General features: G+C 44.4%; 1 protein-coding gene across 3 annotated transcripts in view; it reads left to right on the top strand.

The window, feature by feature from the left end:
• BLVRA (biliverdin reductase A) overlaps positions 1-20,272 on the top strand; it is a 58,325-nt gene that overhangs the window by 1,616 nt on the left and 36,437 nt on the right. Inside the window, exon 1 of one of the 3 annotated variants that reach the window (XM_006124109.4) lies at positions 14,248-14,382. The exons of 1 other annotated variant lie outside the window; for it this stretch is intronic. The gene's annotated coding sequence lies outside the window, so the exon portion shown is untranslated. Of the gene's footprint in view, positions 1-14,247; positions 14,383-20,272 lie in introns of those variants that run through there. One more of the 3 variants, XM_006124108.4, reaches the window with a different exon arrangement.

The following is a 20,272-nucleotide window of genomic DNA, read 5'->3' as shown; positions in this document are numbered from 1 at the left end:
CTTAGGCCCAGTAACATCTTTTATATTATGTCACACGTCAATGCCCTCTTCATCTTATGCATATTCATAAATGCTTTTGGTCCCCTTTTCCTTATCTGAACTTCAGCCCCCCACTTTAAGTACTTCACTGTGATAGATACATTATCCATTTATATTAGTCACTTGCTTACACCAATCAGTTGCATTATTGCAATTAATATCTGTAAGTTCCAGTTATACATATTCCTTAAAAATATCCTATATCCCATTTTTGCCATCTTTTACTGTACTTCATACCAGTCAGCTGTCCATTGTGCTTGTTTACTGCTGTACTTTTATCTTTTGATTTTGATGTCATTTGCCCATCATTGCTCATGTCAAGCTTCAGCCTAGGTCTTAATTAGTTATCGTAAGCCACTTTACAGCCCCTGAACCTGCTGATTTTTTCCTTGTATGCACTAGTAAATCCTTACATGCTACATATGTCAGTTACAAAGTGGTTTTTTTTATTTGATTTACTACTCATTCCAGTGTAAATCAGGAGTAACTAAGTTAAAAATCAGGGGAGTTGTATAAATCTAAAACCAGTGGCAGAGAGGAGAGTGAGATTCCCTGCTGTATAAATTGCCATTTGTTTTCAGGCGGTCCTTTGTGCTATATTAATTGTTATTATGTGCATACACGTGGGTGCACCAAAATTCAGTAGCAGGATACTCTTGAATGTTTGCAATAATAATTATAGGATGACTATTAATCTTCACAGGTATATACTGGAAAATATAAAACTGTACAGTATATAGATAAAAGAATTATATACAATTTCCAGTTTTACCTGGTGCTGCAAACCTACTCAGTGGTTCAGAATTGCACAGCTGCCTGACATGAGCCATGCATTTTGTCATATTTCAACAAATGAAACATTCTTAACGGGTTAATTTTAGATGTTGGGTCTTTTTCCTCATTTTAAAAAACCACAATATATGAGTATTAGTAAAGAGTCTTTCTGCATACTCATTGCCCTTATGCCACCCAAGTAGTGTTTATATAAAATTAAACTGCCCTGAAGGTTAACAGAATGGCAAGAGATAATTCAGCAATCCAAGGGACCTCCATAGAGATCACCTACTACTTGTAATGATGTTTACTACATTCAGCCACCGTGGCCCAGATCCACAGTTACATAGGCACATAAATCCCAGTTTTAGATTAGGCTGAATCACAAAGCTCCTTCTCAGGACACTGATGACTCCTAGGCTCATTCAGTACCTACATTTCCACTGTAAAAGTTCTGTGTCTGCCTTTCAGTATATATCCTGCTGCCTTGTGTTAGCTGCATGAACACATATCTCCCAGCTAAACCCCAGCATACTCTATGAACCAGAGGAAAGACAGGCAAGAAAATGCCTATCTTCTCTTCTGGGCTTGATCAAGTATATTGGTTTTCATTTTCAAACAGAGCAGGCCCAAGCTATGGGCTGACTGGGCTAAATACCTTCTTAAAATAAGGGAAAGGGATCTTTTGGAAAAGGCTTTATTTTCCGAAAGATCTGCGTCTAGACTGGCGCTTTTTTCCGGCAAAGCTCCAAGCCGGAAAAAAGCGGCAGCCATTTTTATGCTAATGAAGCGGGGGAGATTTAAATCTCCGCTTCATTTGCAATTGCAATGTGTCTAATTTGCATCCCTTTTACGAAAAAGGAATTCAGTCTAGACACAGCCTAAATGTTTTATCCAAGCTAGAAGAGCTTTAAGAGGAGAGCTTGCCACATTAGACTGTCCCACTGCTAATGAGCTAGCGTGAATTTCTGAGAGTGGGAGTGGAGACTCCTGTTCAAATCATTTCTCCCGTCACAGGTAGAGGGAGCAATTGAAGCTGGGTCTCCCCCATCCTAAGCAAGTAGTTTAACAACTGCACTAAGTGTTATAGGCCCATGTAGCAGCACCTCCTTCTTCTTCCTATCCTGTTAGCCAGGCATGTCAAACTGGCATTTGGCGGGCCACATGCAGCCCGATCAAAATTTTTTGCGGCCCCCCCAGAACATTTTTATAAAAGAATGAAGTGCGGCCCGCTGGCTGCTCGGAGCACGTGGCCGAGTGCCTGCTCACAGCCAGCCAAGCTGCTCTGCATATGCACTCATGGCCGGCTGGGTGCTCTGCACTGGGCGCTCCAGAAGGCCGCTGTGCTCAGGCTGCCCCAGCACCTCAGGCGGCAGTGTCAACTCCGGGACCCAGGTATTAGGTTGGGGGCAGGGGGACTGGGAGAGCCTGGCTCTGGGGGAGAGGCGAGGCATTAGGTTGGGGGTGCCTGGCTGTGGGGGAAGGGGCATTAGGTTGCGGGCGCTGGGAGTGCCTGGCTCTGGAGGAGAGGGGGAGACATTAGGTTGCGGGAGCTGACTCTGAGGGAGTGGAGGGAGATTGGGTTAGAACGAGAGTATGGAGTGCCTGGATCTGGGGGAGAAGAAGGGGTTATTTTGTTAATGTTTTATTTTTTATTTATTTATTCCCAAATAAAATCACAAAATGTATATTAATTTTATATCAATAAATATGCCAATTTTTTGCAATTGCATGAATAATTATATATTTATGCAAAATCTCAAACTTACAAAGTATCTGAAATTTTCACAGAAGCCTGTTCTATCTGATTAATCATGGTATATACTTGTTTTTATTTCAACAAAACAAGTTATGTATCATACACAAAATTTAAAAGTACCTTACATTTATATTTAAATTAAAAATTATGTAAAATTAATTAAAACATATTTAATATGAGCAAATAACAATTTTACACATCAAATTATTGTAATATTATAAAATATACTTAAAGCATAATCTATAACAATAAATAACTACGACTTTCCGACAAAGTACATTTTCTTTGGTGGCCCTCAGGTTGCCAGGCGTCCGGTATTGGTGCCTTCTGCCCGGCACCTAAAATGCTCAACAAATTTTTCTTTTTTGGTCAAACCATCTGGGAACCCTAGGTGGCCCTGTGGCTATCAGTTTTCGTTTGTGCAGCCCTCAGTAGGCTTCGAATTTGACCTGCCTGCTGTAAGCATTTTGTGTTGCATGAGAGACGTGTTTCACACACAGGGATGTGAACGACTGGTTGACTATCCGATAAGAAATGCTGATCGGATAGTCAACAGGCTAGTTGACTAATCATTTTCCCTACCCCGTTGCTGCCTCTATCAGAAAGTGCCAGCAAGGTGCGGGGGAGAGAACAGGGTGCTTCACAGCAGCAGCGCCATGTGGTTCCTGGGGCCAGACCCTGTGCTCCACATGGCACTGCCACTTTGAAATGCCACGTGCAGCCTGGGGCCAACTGGGAGTTCCCAGCTGGCCCAGGCTGAACACACATTTCAAAGTGGCAGCTGCGGACTCCCTTGATGACTCTGAGCTGCATGCGGCACTGCCACTTTGAAACACCGTGTGGAGCTTGAGGCCGGGCTCCCTGCGACATTTCAAAACAGCAGCACCGCATGGAGCCTGGGGTCAGCTGGAGACTCCCCTGATTACCCTGAGCTTTGTGCAACGCTGCCACTTTGAAATGCCACGGGGAGCACGTGGCCAGCAGGGGACTGCTTGAGTCCCCCGCTTAGGGTCACCAGATGGTTTCAACAAAAATACCGGACGCACTTAACATTGCATCACAATCTACATTACATCTTATTTAGAAAATACTGGACATTTATATTTTCTCATTTATATTTTTTCACTTTGTTTCCCAAACAGAAAACTCAAATACTGGCCTGTCCAGTTCAAAACCAGACACCTGGCAACCCTACCCCTGTTGGTTCCATGTTCCGCACAGAGCTTTCGCCTTTGAAGTGTGGCAACAGCCCTATGGCTGAGGTGCCCTCATCAACGAATCAAATAGAAAATTGCATCGACTATTCAATTAGCCAAATAATTGAAATTTTACATCCCTATTCACACCTTCACATAAGAAATAACTTAGGTACATAAGTTGACTCCAGCAAAAAGGTTTCTGTCTGTAGATCACAGGCAAAAGAAGACTGTCTGAACTTAGGTGCCCAGCTCTGTAAGAGGGGCAAGACTTAGGACACACCCTTTTAATTGGCATTTCCCATTGGCTAGCTTGGGCAGCCCCCTGTCTAGGGAGGTTGGCTTTTATGGATCTCATTTTAAGATGCCTATCTCTCCATAGCCATTATATCGTGAGTTTAGCTCAGGCTTTATGAATGGCAACATTGTGCCTGTGATTTTCTAAATAGGCATTATGACACTGAGCTTTACAACACTTAAGACTTAAGTGGATCTGGGCATGTGGCAAACTGCATCTCTCGGAGAGGAAATACAGACTTCCAGACAGGATTTAATCTTTGTCTTTTTATCTCTTGTTTAGCAAACACACAGCTCGAATTCCAGTTACAACTTTAATAACCACCTGCTGCTTAACCAAACTGTGATTCCATCTATTATGACACCTAGCAGCCCCTGACTATCCAATTCTAAGGCCCATCAGGAAGCTCTCATAAGGGTTGCCAATTATTTAATCACACAAACCCAAACAGCCTTGCCCTGCCTCCTACCTCACCCCTCCTGCTCCATTCACTCCATCCTCCTTTTCTTCATTGCTCACTCACCTCACTCACTTTCACCAGTCAAGGGCAGGGAGTTGGGGTGCAGGCTCTGGGCTGGGGCCGCATGGTTTGGAATGTGGGAAGTGTCTCCAGGTAGTGCCTCAGACAGTAGGAGGCAGGCTCTGGGAGGGAATTTAGATGCAGAAGAGTTCAGAGGGTTGGGGAGGAGCAAGGGCTGAGGGCTGTGGGCTCTGGATGGGTGGCACTTCAGGCAGCAGGGCTAAAGTCAGTGGTTGACATGTGGCTACTACCCCTGGGAGTGGGAGTCAGGGAGTTTTACATGCTGCCCTTGCTTGCAGGCACTGCCATCGTTTTAGCAGCCTAAAATCTCCCAGTTTGGCTTCAGTAGCCTCTGGGTATGTCTAGACTGCAGAGTTTTTCCTGGGATACCAGAGGTGTGGGAAGCGACTGTCTAGGAAGGAGCATGGCGGAAAGGGATCTAGGGGTCATAGTGGACCACAAGTTGAATATGAGTCAACAGTGTGATGCTGTTGCAAAAAAAGCAAATATGATTCTAGGTTGTATCAACAGGTGTGTTGTAAGCAAAACTCGTGAAGTCATTCTGCCGCTCTATTCTGCACTAGTTAGGCCTCAGCTGGAGTACTGTGTCCAGTTCTGGGCGCCACATTTCAAGAAAGATGTGGAGAAATTGGAAAGGGTACAGAGAAGAGCGACAAGAATGATTAAAGGTTTAGAGAACATGACCTATGAAGCCAGGCTTCATGAACTGGGCTTGTTTAGTTTGGAAAAAAGAAGATTAAGGGGGGACATGATAGCGGTTTTCAAATATCTAAAAGGGTGTCACAAGGAGGAAGGCGAAAATTTGTTCCTCTTGGTTTCTGAGGACAGGACAAGGAGTAATGGGCTTAAAGTGCAGCAGGGGAGGTTTAGATTGGACATTAGGAAAAAATTCCTAACTGTCAGGGTGGTCAAATATTGGAATAAATTGCCAAGGGAGGTGGTGGAATCTCCCTCTCTGGAGATATTTAAGAACAGGTTAGATAGACATCTGTCAGGGATGGTGTAGACGGAGCTTGATCCTGCCTTGAGGGCGGGGGGCTGGACTCGATGACCTCTCGAGGTCCCTTCCAGTCCTATTATTCTATGATTCTATGAAATGTGTCTGCTTTTCTGAAAAAAATTCGGAAAAGCAGACCCGTTTTTTCAGCATCCCTGAAACCTTGTTCTCCGAGGAAGAAGGGGTGTTCCAAAAGAGGCTTTTTTTTCCCAACAATTTGCCCACCGTAGATGGGCCAATTGTCAGAAGGGCCTCTTTCAGAAGAAAAGCGGAAAAAGATACGCAAATTGAGGTTCGCAATTTGCATATCTTTTTCCTATAGAACTTTGTAGTCTAGACACAGCCTCCAGGAGATAGAGCTTAGTTTTAGAATAATGAACCTGGGAAGGTTGGCAACTGTTGCCTTTATTAATATCTAGTGTCATGGTGGCACATAAAAGGAAATACCATTTTTAAGTAGCCAAATACATAGGACTTAATTGATTAAAACACATATGTTGAACTACATTTGGCAACCAACTTGAAATCAACGAGAGGCAGTGCTTAGAAGCCGTTAAATAAGTGGGCAGCCATATTCTGCACTAATGGCTAGTTCTGGCCTTTATGCAAAATAGGTATACTAAAATACTACACGTACATATAGAAAAAGTAAATAAGTATGTACAACAGTCCTTCATTTCAAAGAAATCACCTCATTTCAAACCTAAGTACAAGTATTTAAAAAGTATCAGAACTTCCTAGTCTGTTTAAACATCTCTCAAAATCTCCTGAGAACAGATTTTTCCATAGTATTTTGTTACTTTTCCCAGCAGAAACCCCAAATGCAGAAACATGGAAAAATAGGAACCTGATCCTTTTAGGAGATGGGATCCTAGATAGCGAGAAGCACCAAGAAGGAAGATGGATCTGGCCCAATCTAGAAAAAGGAGTGTTCAAAATTTCATATATTGGATCACAGAAGAGGAATGTTTTAAATAACAAGACGGTATAGCTATGTCTACACTTGCGGATTCTTGCGCGATAAATATGCAAATGAGGCTTGCACAGTGTCGTTATTCCTGAAAATAATTGGCGTAGTGGCATTGCGCAAGAGGGTTTTTCTTGTGCAAGAAGGGGCAGTATAGACAGCTCCTTCTGGCACAAGAGCCTCTTCTGCAAAAATGGCAGCTCATTAGGTATGCAAATGAGGCTCAGTGATATTCCACACTTAGCCTCATTTGCATATTTCTCACGCAAGAAGCCGCAAGTGTAGACATAGCCTATGGGTTTTTTAAGGGGCCCTGAGCAGAAATGGAAAGTGAGGCAGGGTGCTGCAGATCTACCAACTTTTTCAAATCTCCAAAAATACCATTGCATTTCCAGTGAAGGTTCAGATCCAATAAAAAGTGATGGAATGGAGAAGACAGAGTGGCTGTGTCTAGACTGGCCACTTTTTCCGGAAAAGCAGTTGCTTTTCCTGAAAAACTTGCCAGCTGTCTACACTGGCCGCTTGAATTTCTGGAAAAGCACTGACAATCTCATGTAAGATTGTCAGTGTTTTTGCAGAAATACTATGCTGCTCCCATTCGGGCAAAAGTCTTTTTCCAAAAAACTTTTGTGCAAAAGGGATAGTGTAGACAGAAGAGATTTGTTTTCCGCAAAAAAGCCCCGATCGCGAAAATGGCGATCGGAGCTTTTTTGCGGAAAAGCGTGTCTAGATTGGCCACGGATGCTTTTCCGCAAAAAGTGCTTTTGTGGAAAAGCGTCCTGCCAATCTAGATGCTCTTTTTCGAAAATGCTTTTAACGGAAAACTTTTCCTTTAAAAGCATTTCCGGAAAATCATGCCAGTCTAGACGTAGCCAGTCTGTTTGGGCAAAAATCACATTGGGGAAGAAAACTATCAGATCCTCCCCTGGGATAGTGCTTGGGGTGTGTTATAGACCACCAGGATCCAATTTAGATATGGATAGAGACCTCTTTAATGTTTTTAATGAAGTAAATACCCATTGAAACTGTGTAATCATGGGAGATTTCAACTTTCGAGATATAGACTATAGAACAAGTGCTAGTAATAATAATAGGGCTCAGATTTTCCTAGATGTGATAGCTGATGAATTCCTTCATTAAGTAGTTGCTGAACCAACAAGGGGGAGATGCTATTTTAGATTTGGTTTTGGTGAGTAGCGAGGACCTCATAGATGAAATGGTTGTAGGGAACAACCTTGGCTCAAGTGATCATGAGCTAGTTCAGTTCAAATTAAATGGAAGGATAAACAAAAATAAATCTGAGACTAGGGTTTTTTATTTCAAAAGGGCTAACTTTGATAAATTAAGGAAATTAGTTAGGGAAGTTGATTGGACTAAAGAAATTATGGATCGTGAGGTGGAGGAGGCCTGGGATTATTTTAAATTAAAGTTGCAGAAGCTGTCAGAAGCCTGTATCCCAAGAAAAGGGAAAAAATTTATAGGCAGGTGTATTAGACCAAACTGGGTGAGCAAGCATCTCAGAGAGGTGATTAAGAAAAAGCAGAACGCATATAAGGAGTGGAAGATGGAAGGGATCAGTAAAGAAAGCTACCTTATTGAGGTTAGAGCATGTAGGGACAAAGTGAGAGAGGCTAAAAGTCAGGTAGAGTTGGACCTTGCAAAGGGAATTAAAACCAATAGTAAAAGGTTTTATAGCCATATAAATAGGAAAAAACCAAATAAAGAAGTAGGACCGCTAATTACTAAGGATGGAGTGGAGGTTAAGGATAATCTAGGAATGGCCCAATATCTAAACAAATACAGTAGACTTCCGATAATCCAGCACCCTTGGGACCCAGGTGGTGCCGGATTATCAGAAATGCCGGACTATCAGGAGGTACTCTGGCAGGGGTGGGTCTCGTCGAAGGAGAAGCAGAGGAGGGGGCGGGGATGTGCCAAACCCTCCCTCCTGCTGCAGGGAGGCAGAGCCTGTGAGCGGAAGAGGAGAGGCGGTGACAGGCAGGCAGCCGCATTCAGGACGTTCTGGTCAGTTACAGTCACTCCAGCTGGATCCACAGCCGACACGCAGTTAATGTAATTTTCCTCTCTACTGCGGGGAGGGGGGGCAGGGGAAGGTAGGGGTCGGTGGGGGAGGGGGAGGGGGAAGAGGAGGGGGCGAGGGTATGCCAAAGCAGCCGGATTCAGGACGTTCTAGTCAGTTACAGTCACTCCGGCTGGATCCACAGCCGACACGCAGTTAATGTAATTTTCCTCTCTACTGCCGGGAGGGGGGGGGACAGGGGAAGGTAGGGGTCGGTGGGAGACCCCTCTCCCTCTCCTTCTCCCACCGACCCCTACCTTCCCCTGCCCCCCTCCTCCCGGCAGTAGAGAGGAAAATTACATTAACTGCGTGTCGGCTGTGGATCCAGCTGGAGTGACTGTAACTGACCAGAATGTCCTGAATGCAGCTGCTTTGGCACACCCTCGCCCCCTCCTCCTCTCCCTCCCCCTCTCCCACCGACCCCTACTTTTCCCTGGCCCCCCCCCCCTCCCGGCAGTAGAGAGGAAAATTACATTAACTGCGTGTCGGCTGTGGATCCAGCCGGAGTGACTGTAACTGACCAGAATGTCCTGAATGCAGCTGCTTTGGCACACCCTCGCCCCCTCCTGCTCCCCCTCTCCCACCGACCCCTACCTTCCCCTGCCCCCCCCCCCCTCCCGGCAGTAGAGAGGAAAGTTACATTAACTGCGTGTTGGCTGTGGATCCAGCCGCAGTTAATCAATTACTCTAACAACTTGAAGCAGCTGCCGGAGCACTTCCAGGTTGCAGTTGGTGCTGGACCATCAGGCGTACCGGACCACTGGATGCCGGACCACCGGAGTTTTACTGTACTTTGCTTCAGTCTTTAATGAGGCTAATGAAGAGCTTAGGGATAATGGTAACATAACAAATGAAACTAAGGATATGGAGGTAGATATTACCACATCCGAGGTAAAAGCCAAACTTGAACAGCTTAATGGGAGTAAATCGGGGGGCCCAGATAATCTTCATCCAAGAATATTAAAGGAACTGGCACATGAAATTGCAAGTCCATTAGCAAAAATTGTTGTTAAATCCCTAAACTCGGGGGTTGTACCATTTGACTGGAGAATTGCTAATATAGTTCCTATTTTTAAGAAAGGAAAAAAAAGCGACCCGGGTAACTATAGGCCTGTTAGTTTGACATCTGTAGTATGCAAGATCTTGGAAAAAATTTTGAATGAGCAAGTAGTTAGAGACATTCTAATGGCAATTGGGACAAATTACAACATGGTTTTACAAAAGATAGATCGTGCCAAACCAACCTGATCTCCTTTTTTGAGAAAGTAACAGATTTTTTAGATAAAGGAAATGCAGTGGATCTAATCTACCTCAACTTTAGTAAGGCATTTGATCCAGTACCACATAGGGAATTATTGGTTAAATTGGAAAAGATAGGGATTAATATGAAAGTTGAGAGGTGGATAAGCAACTGGTTAAAGGGGAGACTACAGCGGGTCATACTGAAAGGTGAACTGTCAGGTTGGAGGAAGGTTACTAGCGGAGTTCCTCAGGGATCAGTTTTGGGGCCAATTTTATTTAATCTTTTTATTGCTGACCTTGGCACCAAAAGTGGAAGTGTCCTGATAAAATGTGTGGATGACACAAAGTTGGGAGGTATTGCCAATTCAGAAAAGGATCGGGATATCATACAGGAAGATCTAGATGACCTTGTAAATTGGAGTGATAGCAATAGAATAAAATTTAATAGCGAGAAGTGTAAGGTTATGCATTTAGGGATTAATAACAAGAATTTTAGTTATAAACTGGGGACACATCAGTTGGAAATAACGGAGGAGGAGAAGGACCTCGGAGTCCTGGTTGATTATAGGATGACTATAAGCCGCCATTGTGACATGGTCGTGAAAATGAGGTCTTGGGATGTATTAAGTGAGGTATTTCCAGTAGGGATAAGGAGGTGTTAGTGCCATTATACAAGGCATTGGTGAGACCCCGTTTGGAATACTGTGTGCAGTTCTGGTCTCCCATGTTTAAGAAGGATGAATTCAAACTGGAACAGGTGCAAAGAAGGGCCAGTAGGATGATTCGAGGAATGGAAAACCTATCTTATGAAAGGAGACTCAAGGAGCTTGGCTTGTTTACCTTAACCAAAAGAAGGCTCAGGGGAGACATGATTGCACTCTTTAAATATATTAGAGGGATAAATACCAGGAAGGGAGAGGAATTATTTAAGCTTAATACCAATGTGGACACAAGAACAAATGGATATAAGCTGGCTAGTAGGAAGTTTAGACTTGAGATTAGATGAAGGTTTCTAACCATTAGAGGAGTGAGGTTCTGGAACGGCCTTCCAAGGGAAGGAGTGGGGGCAAAAGATCTATCTGGCTTCAAGATTAAATTAGATGGGTTTATGAAGGGGATGGTTTGATGAGATAACATGATCTTGGTAACTAATTGACCATTCATTATCAGTGGTAAATAGGTCAATGGAGGGATGATAGGAGTTATTATAGAGAACTTTCTGGGTGTCTGAGTCTTGCCCACATGCTCAGGGTTTAGCTGATCGCCATATTTGGGGTCGGGAAGGAATTTTCCTCCAGGGTAGACTGGCAGAGGCCCTGGAGGTTTTTCGCCTTCCTCTGTAGCATGGGATACAGATCACAGCTGGAGGATTCTCTGCATCTTGGGGTCTTCAAACTATTTGAAGGCTTCAGTATCTGAGGTAAAGGTGAGAGGATTATTCTAGGAGGGGGTGGGTGAGATACTGTGGCCTGCATTGTGCAGGGGGTCAGACTAGATGATCACAATGGTCCCTTCTGACCTTAAAGTCTATGAGTCGATCTTAAGCACTGATCCCATCCATACTTATGGATTTGCACACCCTTAACTTTACTACTATAAGGCTCCGTCTACACTGACATGATTTTGCACAAAACTGGCCGATTGCTGCCTGTCTACACTGGCGGGGAGTTCTTGCGCAAGAACACTGACTTTCTAATGTGTGAAATCAGTGCTTCTTGCGCAAGAACTATGATGTTCCTGCTCAGGAATAAGCCCTCTTGCGCAACTGCTCTTGCGCAAGAGGCCATTGTAGACAGGCAACATGAATTTCTTGCACAAGAAAGCCCGATGGTTAAAATGGCCAGCGGAGCTTTCTTGCACAAGAGAGCATCTACACTGGCACGGATGCTCTTGCGCAAAAGCACATGCCAGTGTAGATGCTCTCTTGCGCAAATACTCTAACGCAAGAACTCTTGCATTAAAGAGCATTTGTGCAAAATCATGCCAGTGTAGACGTAGCCTTTGTGCTTAAAGTCAATAAAACTTTACAGTAGTCAACTTAAGCTAGTGCGAAAATGTCTGTAGGAATGTGGCCTTATCTCCACCATTTGGCCATCCATATTTTAAGTTCAAATTTATCTTCATCTGTTTCACCATTGTGATTGAGGCAATTTTTACAGTTTGTGTAACAGATCAGAATTTAGACTGTGGTCTTCTAGTTACTCTAGATGAACATTGTGAAATAATGAGTCAGAGGTTGCTATAAGATTTATTTTTCTGAAGTAAGATGACTACTAATCCAGATATTTCCAAGCATCCTCCCTTGCCACTACTTATTGCATAATACATTTGTGTGACAAAGATCTACAATGCAATTGCCACCTAGATGTTTCCTAATTGAAACAAATATTTTAAACCCTTCTTACAGAGCCACTTTCCTTATATAGCTGACTTCCAAATTCTTGTTATACATTTCAGTTGTAACTTCTGTTTCTGGTGTGGTGTTTTATTTAGTTTAATGCTGCCTGTGCTTGACATCTTGTTGACATCTCTAGGACATGAGGACAAGTTTTCTTCATTGAGAGGCCTCCCCTGGCTGTAATCTAAACTGCAGTGCCTCATGGATATCAGGTGGCACACAAATCCTAAGCATTTCCATAGTGATGACAGCTTTTCACAATACTACTCTGTTGTTGCAGACAGAGAATATCACAGAATAAAGAGGTTGCTTCCAGAGAGTTAACACACCGTAGGCTTGCAGGGACTTGCAGCACTCACAGGACTTGGAGAAAAGGAAAAATCGTGTGGGAGGAGAAAAGAAAGCAAGCCAGAAGAACAAGAAAAGTGATAAACCAATGAGATAGAAAACAATTAAAAGTGCAGGAGGGCTAGAATAAACTAGAGATAATCTGGCCTCTTAGCAACTGTTCCTCTGCTCTGTCACAGACAATGGATCAGAGCTGGAGGCACTTGAATGTATCTATGCATAGTTAGTTATACAATCCCCTTTAGCACATTATTATACTGGTGCAAGTGGTACTCAATATAAGCATAGCTTATTTTGGTATAGAAATGGCACCTACCTACTGCCAGAACTACATTTCCACTGGGGGGGGGGGGGGGATACTGTTCTAACTATTTCTTTTATTTGAAAATAAAAAACACCCTAACCAACATATTTCCATCACTACAGAAATGGTTTAGACCAGAACTCCTTCATACAAAAGGAGTTTTGCCTGATTTAAGTGGCTTAGAAAACACTGCTCCAGAAGAACAAATTTGGAGCTCAGCTGTCAGAAGAGATAAGGGAAGCCCAAACTACTCTCTGCTAAGAAAAGATAAGGATAAGTAGTAAAGAAGGCCAGCTTATCATGCTCCTTTGAATATTAAAATGGCCCCTGGTGCCTCCTGAATGTTTTTTTAAAATACAGTCCTTCGGAAAACTAAAATTGCAATCCTATTTCTAAGCCCCCTAGAGGAACTCAAAGTACATTACTCCTGCTGCTGTTACCTACTCCAGATTTGCTGTCCAACGGGGTTAACAAAAAGCGAATGATTGGTGTTTGAGGCTTTTATAGCCAGCTGACATTTAGCCTGGCTCCTCAGTGCAAAGTGGGTAGGTTACTACCCCAGTGAAAGCAGCACCTGGGCAATAGCCTACAGCTCCGAGCAGGAGGGGTGGGCAGCACCAATAGACATAAGTGAGAAGAGGCTTGTAAGTGTAGATTGTTTAGGAGCAACACCTGAGTTAACTCAGCAGCGATGATGTGAAAGGCTGGTTGGCGAGGGGTGACTGAAGGGGGCGGCGGCGCATAAGGGACAGCTGATGGTGGATGTGAAGCGGTCTCAGTAAAATAGCGGGTAGTGGGCAGTAGTCACGTCTTCCATCTAGTTCTACTAAGAGGCTGTGTCCCATCTATGCCATGCCTCCTCTAGGAACAGGCGGAACTTGCCTGCCTGAGCAAGGCACAGCTGGGCTGAACTGGGTTTGCAGTTTCCTAGGCTGTGACACCCCAGCGATAGCACTGCTGGGTTAGCTCCGGTGCCCACGTGGACTGGCAGCACTGGCTCTGGTGGGCATGCACAGATTCGGTCGCTTGTACCAGCCTCAGTACAGCCCTGAAGAAAGGGGCTTGCACAAGCCATGGCAGCGTGTGCCCGCCTAGGCCAGGCATTGCAGGGCTCCGCTGAGTTTGCCCAGCTGCCTGTAGGAGGAGGGTAAGGTTGGATTTGTTCCAGCAATGGCGAGACTGTGCCAGCCTAGGCTGGGCAGCGCTTGCTCCTGTTCCTATTTCCTTCATGTCGCAGTGATACAATTCTGCGAGTCCCTTTTCCAGACCGACTCCTCCCTCCCTCGCCCCAACAGGGCACCCTTTCAGCCCGCCCCTGGTAAGGGGGCGGCGTCTCGCTGGCAGCCGGAGTTGTGTAAGGGGAGATGAGAGCAGCACATTGATACGCTGGAGCTGGAGAGTTGGTTGTGTAAGCTGGATCTGCAGGGAACTACGGAGGGGTAAGCGCGATCTCTTCCACCCCTCAATTAACTAAAGGGGGTGGCAGCAGTAATTAAGCCTCACTAACGTCATTAGGGTGATGGGGATTGTTGCTGGTTGATTACGCTGTCCCTCCACCCTTCCCAACATTGTCTGCCACCCCATAGCGTCCCATGCTTGCATTTTTGGATGGGATGATAGGAAGCTATTCGAGTAACTCATGGTGCTTGTTTTATTCCGGTCACCAAATCAGCACTTTGCAATTCAAAGGACTAAGAACAAAGCTCTGAACGTTGTAATCCTCTTGCTAAAATAAAACCAGAACCCACAGGTCCATACCCTCTAAAATAAAAAGGGTAGGGAATGAGCTTGGTTGAGAACTGAGAGCCAGTGCCCTCTACAAGTTGAAAGGAATCTATATTACCTTTCCTTGTTTGTTAGTGTAAGAGAGTGCACCGTGCAGGAGGAATGGAGTGTGGTTTGTGGGGCTAGAGTAGGATGTGGTGAGTCAAGATGCCTGGGTTCTATTCCTTTCGGTAACATCTGACCTTGGCCCCAGCGTTGTTGAGTGCCCAGACATCTCTTGAAGTCAAAGGCAGCTGCAGATGCTTAGCTCTATAAAAATCAGACTAACCTTAGTGCATCTCTGCTTACCCATATGTAAAATGGGGCTAATAATGCCACCCTGTCTAAATCTTCTGAGACTTCAATCTTGTTTGTGAAGCACTGGGAGATGGTCAGCTGTGTGAAATGCTGACCTTTTATTACAGTCTCAAACTTAAGTGGAATGTAGAAAAAGTATTTACAGGCATTTTAATGTTGCTTTGTGCTTTGGTTGACCCTGTCACTGGAATCTCCAAGAATGCCAAAAACACTAATAAATAAAGGTTTGAAATGTGCTTGTGAAGGCACCTCTAATTTACAAAGGGAGGAAGGTAAGGCTCAGAGACATTAAAGAACATGCTTGACCTCACATGGGTGTGACAGAATCAGTAACAGAATATGGGTCTAATTCTTAGGTCTTGTGACTAATGTATTTTTTAAAAATGTGAGTTCTATATTTTAAATTACTAAACTCAGAGACTTAATAAAATCAGATTTAAATAACCCAGTTTTATTAGCCATTTTTCTTCTCTTTTCTATTTAAATTGAGAGGTGGCATACCATTCTCAAGGTGCATCTGCATTCACCATCACCAACATCCATCCTGGGTTAGGGATGTTGCGTTGAATCAACTACTCAATGTGTTTTCTGTCAATAAGCGAGGGAAACTTCAGAGCCAGCTCCCAGCCCTGAAGCTAACCCTGCTGCAGGTCTGCCTTTTTAAATATATTCCGAGCCGCCTCTTAATGCATTTTAAAGGCTAAAGTCCCCTGCACTGTGCTTCTGCTTTTTAAGTGTATTAGGAGCCTACCTGCTCTTAATACATTTAAAAGGTAGAGACGCAGCATCCAGTCCCCTTCCCCCACCCTCCTGTTCCTCTGCTTCTCTTGCCCCCTGTGGAGAAGGTGCTGGGGAGAATTGGCTTTTAAGCCAGCTTCCCCAGCAGCTCCTGCTCTTCCCCCATTGCTGCCTCCGATAGACAGCAAGGGTGGGGAAGCGACTAGTCAAGTCACTACTCAAATATCTGATAAGCTTATGCTTATCGGATAGTCAACTAGTCACTTACACTGTAACTTGGGATAAGGATGTAAGACAGCGATGAGCAACCAAGAATACTGGGTGGGCCACAGGAGGGGCCCTCCTTCATCTCAGTGGGTCGCAGCAGCCCATGCCTACTGGGATTCTACCTGCACCCTGTGAACTGCCTGGCTGCCCATCTTCCCCCATGTGCCTCTTGCTCACTGGAGCCCTGAAGTGCCTACTCCTCCCCTTCCTTCCCAGCACTTTCAAACTTCCACAAGTCATCTGATTGGCACTCTGGCCCTGCTCTTCTTCCCTCCCAGAGCTTGAACAGCTGATTTGTGGCATTCCAGCTTTGAGAGGGAATGGAGGGAGCATGAATCAGCAGATCTGTGGTCTTCTGAAAGTGCTGGGAAACAGTAGGAAGTGGAGGAGTACTCAATATAAGCATAGTTTATATGCAGGTGGAACCCTAGAGGGCTGAAGGTTGCTCACTGCTTCTCCAGCCCCCACCAGTTAACTGTAACTAGTAAGTATCAACCATTGCCCACACAACACTGTTGACACTGGTTCCTTTTATCTGCAAAACTTTTGTCTTTCATGGATGCAGTGTCATTTTAACACCTCTGAACCATGGAAGTTTTGTCCTTCAGTTGCCAGTGTAGGCATAGCCTAAAAAGTAGCTACTTCATTTTCTCTTCTTACCTTTTCTGCTTATTTTCTTCCTATTTTGAAAATAGGAAAATACCTCTGTGTATTCCACTGTAGTTTAAGAACACAGGGCAATTAAGAGCCTATTGTTCAGCAATTAAGAATCCAGCATTAAATTTCCAGAAATGTTGTAAGGCATTAAGGCTGCAAATTTACCATTTTAAAAATAAATTGGTTTGTAAAAAAAAAAAATATGAAGCTGACCAGTCTGGCCTCACTTTTTGAGCAGAGTTAAATTTTAAAAAATAGTAAAATATAACGAAAAATAAATTAGTTTTTTTTTAAATTGTATGAATACAGGGAAGGGAATTTAATTTTTGAATATATGTTTTAACCAAATAGTTTAGCCAACCTAATGCATGTTTAATATGCCTATTACCATAGGAACTACACATTAAGATCCAAATTGAGAGTTGCATTTGTCTGTAAAGAACTCTGTCCTCTACCTCTTCTTGGCTCAGTGGGTGTTCTGCCTTAGCTGTTGTTTTCAATTTTAAACCATCCTTTCTCCCCCCCATAGGGATTTTATTTTTGTTGCTGCTGCTGTCTTTTCCCCCATGCATGAAAATCTCTCGGAGAGAATATAGGATTGTTAAAGAAGGAAGGAATCTCCCAATCCCCAAAAATGGAAAACCTAGAGTTACAACTGGGCTAAAGGTGCAGAATATAAGGTGCTTTATGGACAAACACAGGCCTCAGGCCTCCAGCCAGATCCCATTGAAGGCACAGAGGCTCCACACAGACATATGGTGCATGGATCACATTACAGGATCAAAGTACAGCCATTATTCTGGTGTTTAAATTACCTTCCACTGACTGCTCTAGCATAGACTTACTATGTGGGTGCGCTGGGACTGTAGCACCTATGGGAAATGATGGGTGTTTATCACCCACTAGCAGCCCTGCTACCAACTCCTCTCCTGTCCCCACAGCATCTCCTTCTTGCAGGTGCCCCTCCCCACCCCGTGATCAATTCCCACCATGATCTGCTGTTCCATGGTGTGCAGGAGCCGCTGGGGGGAGAAGAGGGTAGAGGTGGGGTGAGGGTGGAGGTGGAGTGGGGATGGGGCCTTCAGAAGAGGGGTGGAGTGCTGGGATCTTTTGTGCCAAAAACATGCCGCCTGTCTACACTGGCGGGGAGTTCTTGTGCAAGAACACTTACGTTCTAATGTGTGAAATCAGTGCTTCTTGCGCAAGAACTATGGTGCTCCCGCTCAGGAATAAGCCCTCTTGCTCAACTGTTCTTGTGCAAGAGGCCAGTGTAGACAGGTAACATGAATTACTTGTGCAAGAAAGCCTGATGGCTAAAATGGCCATCTGAGCTTTCTTGCGCAAGAGAACGTCTACACTGGCATGGATGCTCTTGTGCAAAAGCACATCTCTTGCACAAAGGCACATGCCAGTGTAGACGCTCTCTTGCGCAAATACTTTTAATGCAAAAACTCTTGCGTTAAAGAGTATTTGTGCAAGATCACGCCAATGTAAAATAGCCCTAGAGTGCCAGAAGTGTGTAAGGCAGTTCACAGGCAAGTATAAAGATAAATTGTTGTTCAAGATCATCTCATAATCTAGACCAGTGTTTCTCAACCTTTTTTGCTCATGGCCCCCTCCTGAGCCTCATTCATCATACACCTGGCAGTTAAGTTTGGGTGGCCCCCTTAGAAACTTACTGTGGCCCCCTAATGTTCTGTTTCTTTCCATGTGGCCCCCTAGAAGTAAGGCGAGGCCCTCTGGGGAGCCGTATGGTCCACATTAAGAACCACTGATCTAGACAATGGTGATATATACTAGGGATGTTCAAGATCAGGTATTTGGGTAAATGGGTAACTGCAAGAAATTTTAGCAGTTACATGTTTACATGTGGGTGGGGGGACAGGCAGGAGCTGTGAACACTGGCTCCTGCCTCCCCCGCTGCCTCTGATAAAGAGGCAGCAGCAAAGGGGGCAAGTGGCTCCGCAGAGCCAATATGCGCAGGAAGCCAGTTTGAAAGCCACTTTCCATGTTTACCAGCTTCCACCTGACTTCCCCCTCCCCCCACCACGGCTTCTGTATCCGAGGCAGCAAGGAGGGAGTACAGGTGTTCAGTAGGATTAATTGATAAGCCCAATTTATCGTGTAATCTACTACACATTGACATCCCTAATGTATATACCAAGCACGGTCCATGAAAACCAAGAGAACTAGAATTCAGGCATCTAAAGAATGCAGAATGTGGAATAATCATAGTTTTCTATTTGAGTGGAGAATAAGATGGTTGTGTGTACTTAATGCTGTTGTTAAACTGTTAGAATTGCTCCCTGGCTCTTTTGAACACAAGCATGTGATGAACATACATATGATCCTAACACCTAACATGGGAGGTGTGTCATTACTATTTGGATGAGAATATTTTGCTTTTTCACCCCAGCAAAGCATAGAAAGGGATGATCAGGGATAGTGGAGATCAAGGCTACAGAATAATGTGTATTAGGGTTGTGAAAGACTATACAACTATCCTTAAGCAATGCTAGGTGACTAGTCCCTCCCCTCTCTCCTTGCTGCCTCTATTAGAAAGAGTCAGCAAGGGATGGCGGAGGAGGGAGGGGGAAAGAAAAGCGGGTACTCCAAAGTACTTCAAAGTAGCAATACCACATGAAGCCTGGGGCCATACCCCGGGCTCCACACAGCGCTGCTGCTTTGAAGCGCTGGATGCAGCGTGGGACCAGCTGGGATATCCCTAGGCTGAACATGGCGTTTCAAAGCGCCAGCGCCACTTGGAGGCCGGGATCAGCTGGAGATTCCCCCACTAACCCTGGGCTCTGTGCAGAACTGCCACTTTGAAATGCTGCATGCAGCCTGATGCTGGGCTCCCCACCGTATTTCAAAGCAGCAGCGCCACATGGAGCCTGAGTCAGTGGGAGAGTCCCCAGCTGACCCTGGGCTCCATGCAGCACTGCCACTTTGAAACGCCGTAGAGAGCCCTAGGGCTGTTGCTACACTTGAAAGACAAAGATGCCCTATCAACTAATCAAGTAATCAATGCAAATTGCATCGACTATTCAGTTAGTCAATTAATTGAAATTAACAGTCCTAATTCAGAGAACACCAAATTCTGTCTCTTACTCCGTTGAGTAGTCCCATTGTTCTCAGGGAACCTATTTATGTGAGTAAGTCAATAAAGATTTGGTAGCACTTGGTGTAGGGTGTTTTATTCAAGAGCTCAGTCTGATTATCAAATTGCTGTAGTTTGTTTGTTTTTTTAAGCTCCAATATGAGTGTCAGATCCATCTCATAGTTTTCTGAACATCCCAGTGATACCATATTACTTATATTCTTGGAAAATATATCAGGAGTTTGAATGACATAAATAGGGTTATGCAACTCAGCTGCTGTGGAAATTTTAACATGATGAAGGCCACTGGTTGCAAGTGTATGCATTTATTTAAGCTGTGTTTTTCATATTATTTAAAATCCATACTTTCACAAGTGGCTACAGATTTTGTGTAGCTCATTTCTTAGGTTGCCCAAATCAAGACCTGACTTTCAAAAGTGTTTAGCACCGGAACTCCGACTGAAGACCTCATAAACAGAGCACAT

This window comes from Pelodiscus sinensis, chromosome 2 (genome assembly GCF_052426305.1).
Source record: "Pelodiscus sinensis isolate ZL-2025 chromosome 2, ASM5242630v1, whole genome shotgun sequence".
In the NCBI taxonomy this organism is placed as follows: Eukaryota; Metazoa; Chordata; order Testudines; family Trionychidae; genus Pelodiscus; species Pelodiscus sinensis.
The sequence above is the reverse complement of the archived record's forward strand: the minus strand, read 5'-3'. Positions and strand labels throughout refer to the sequence as shown.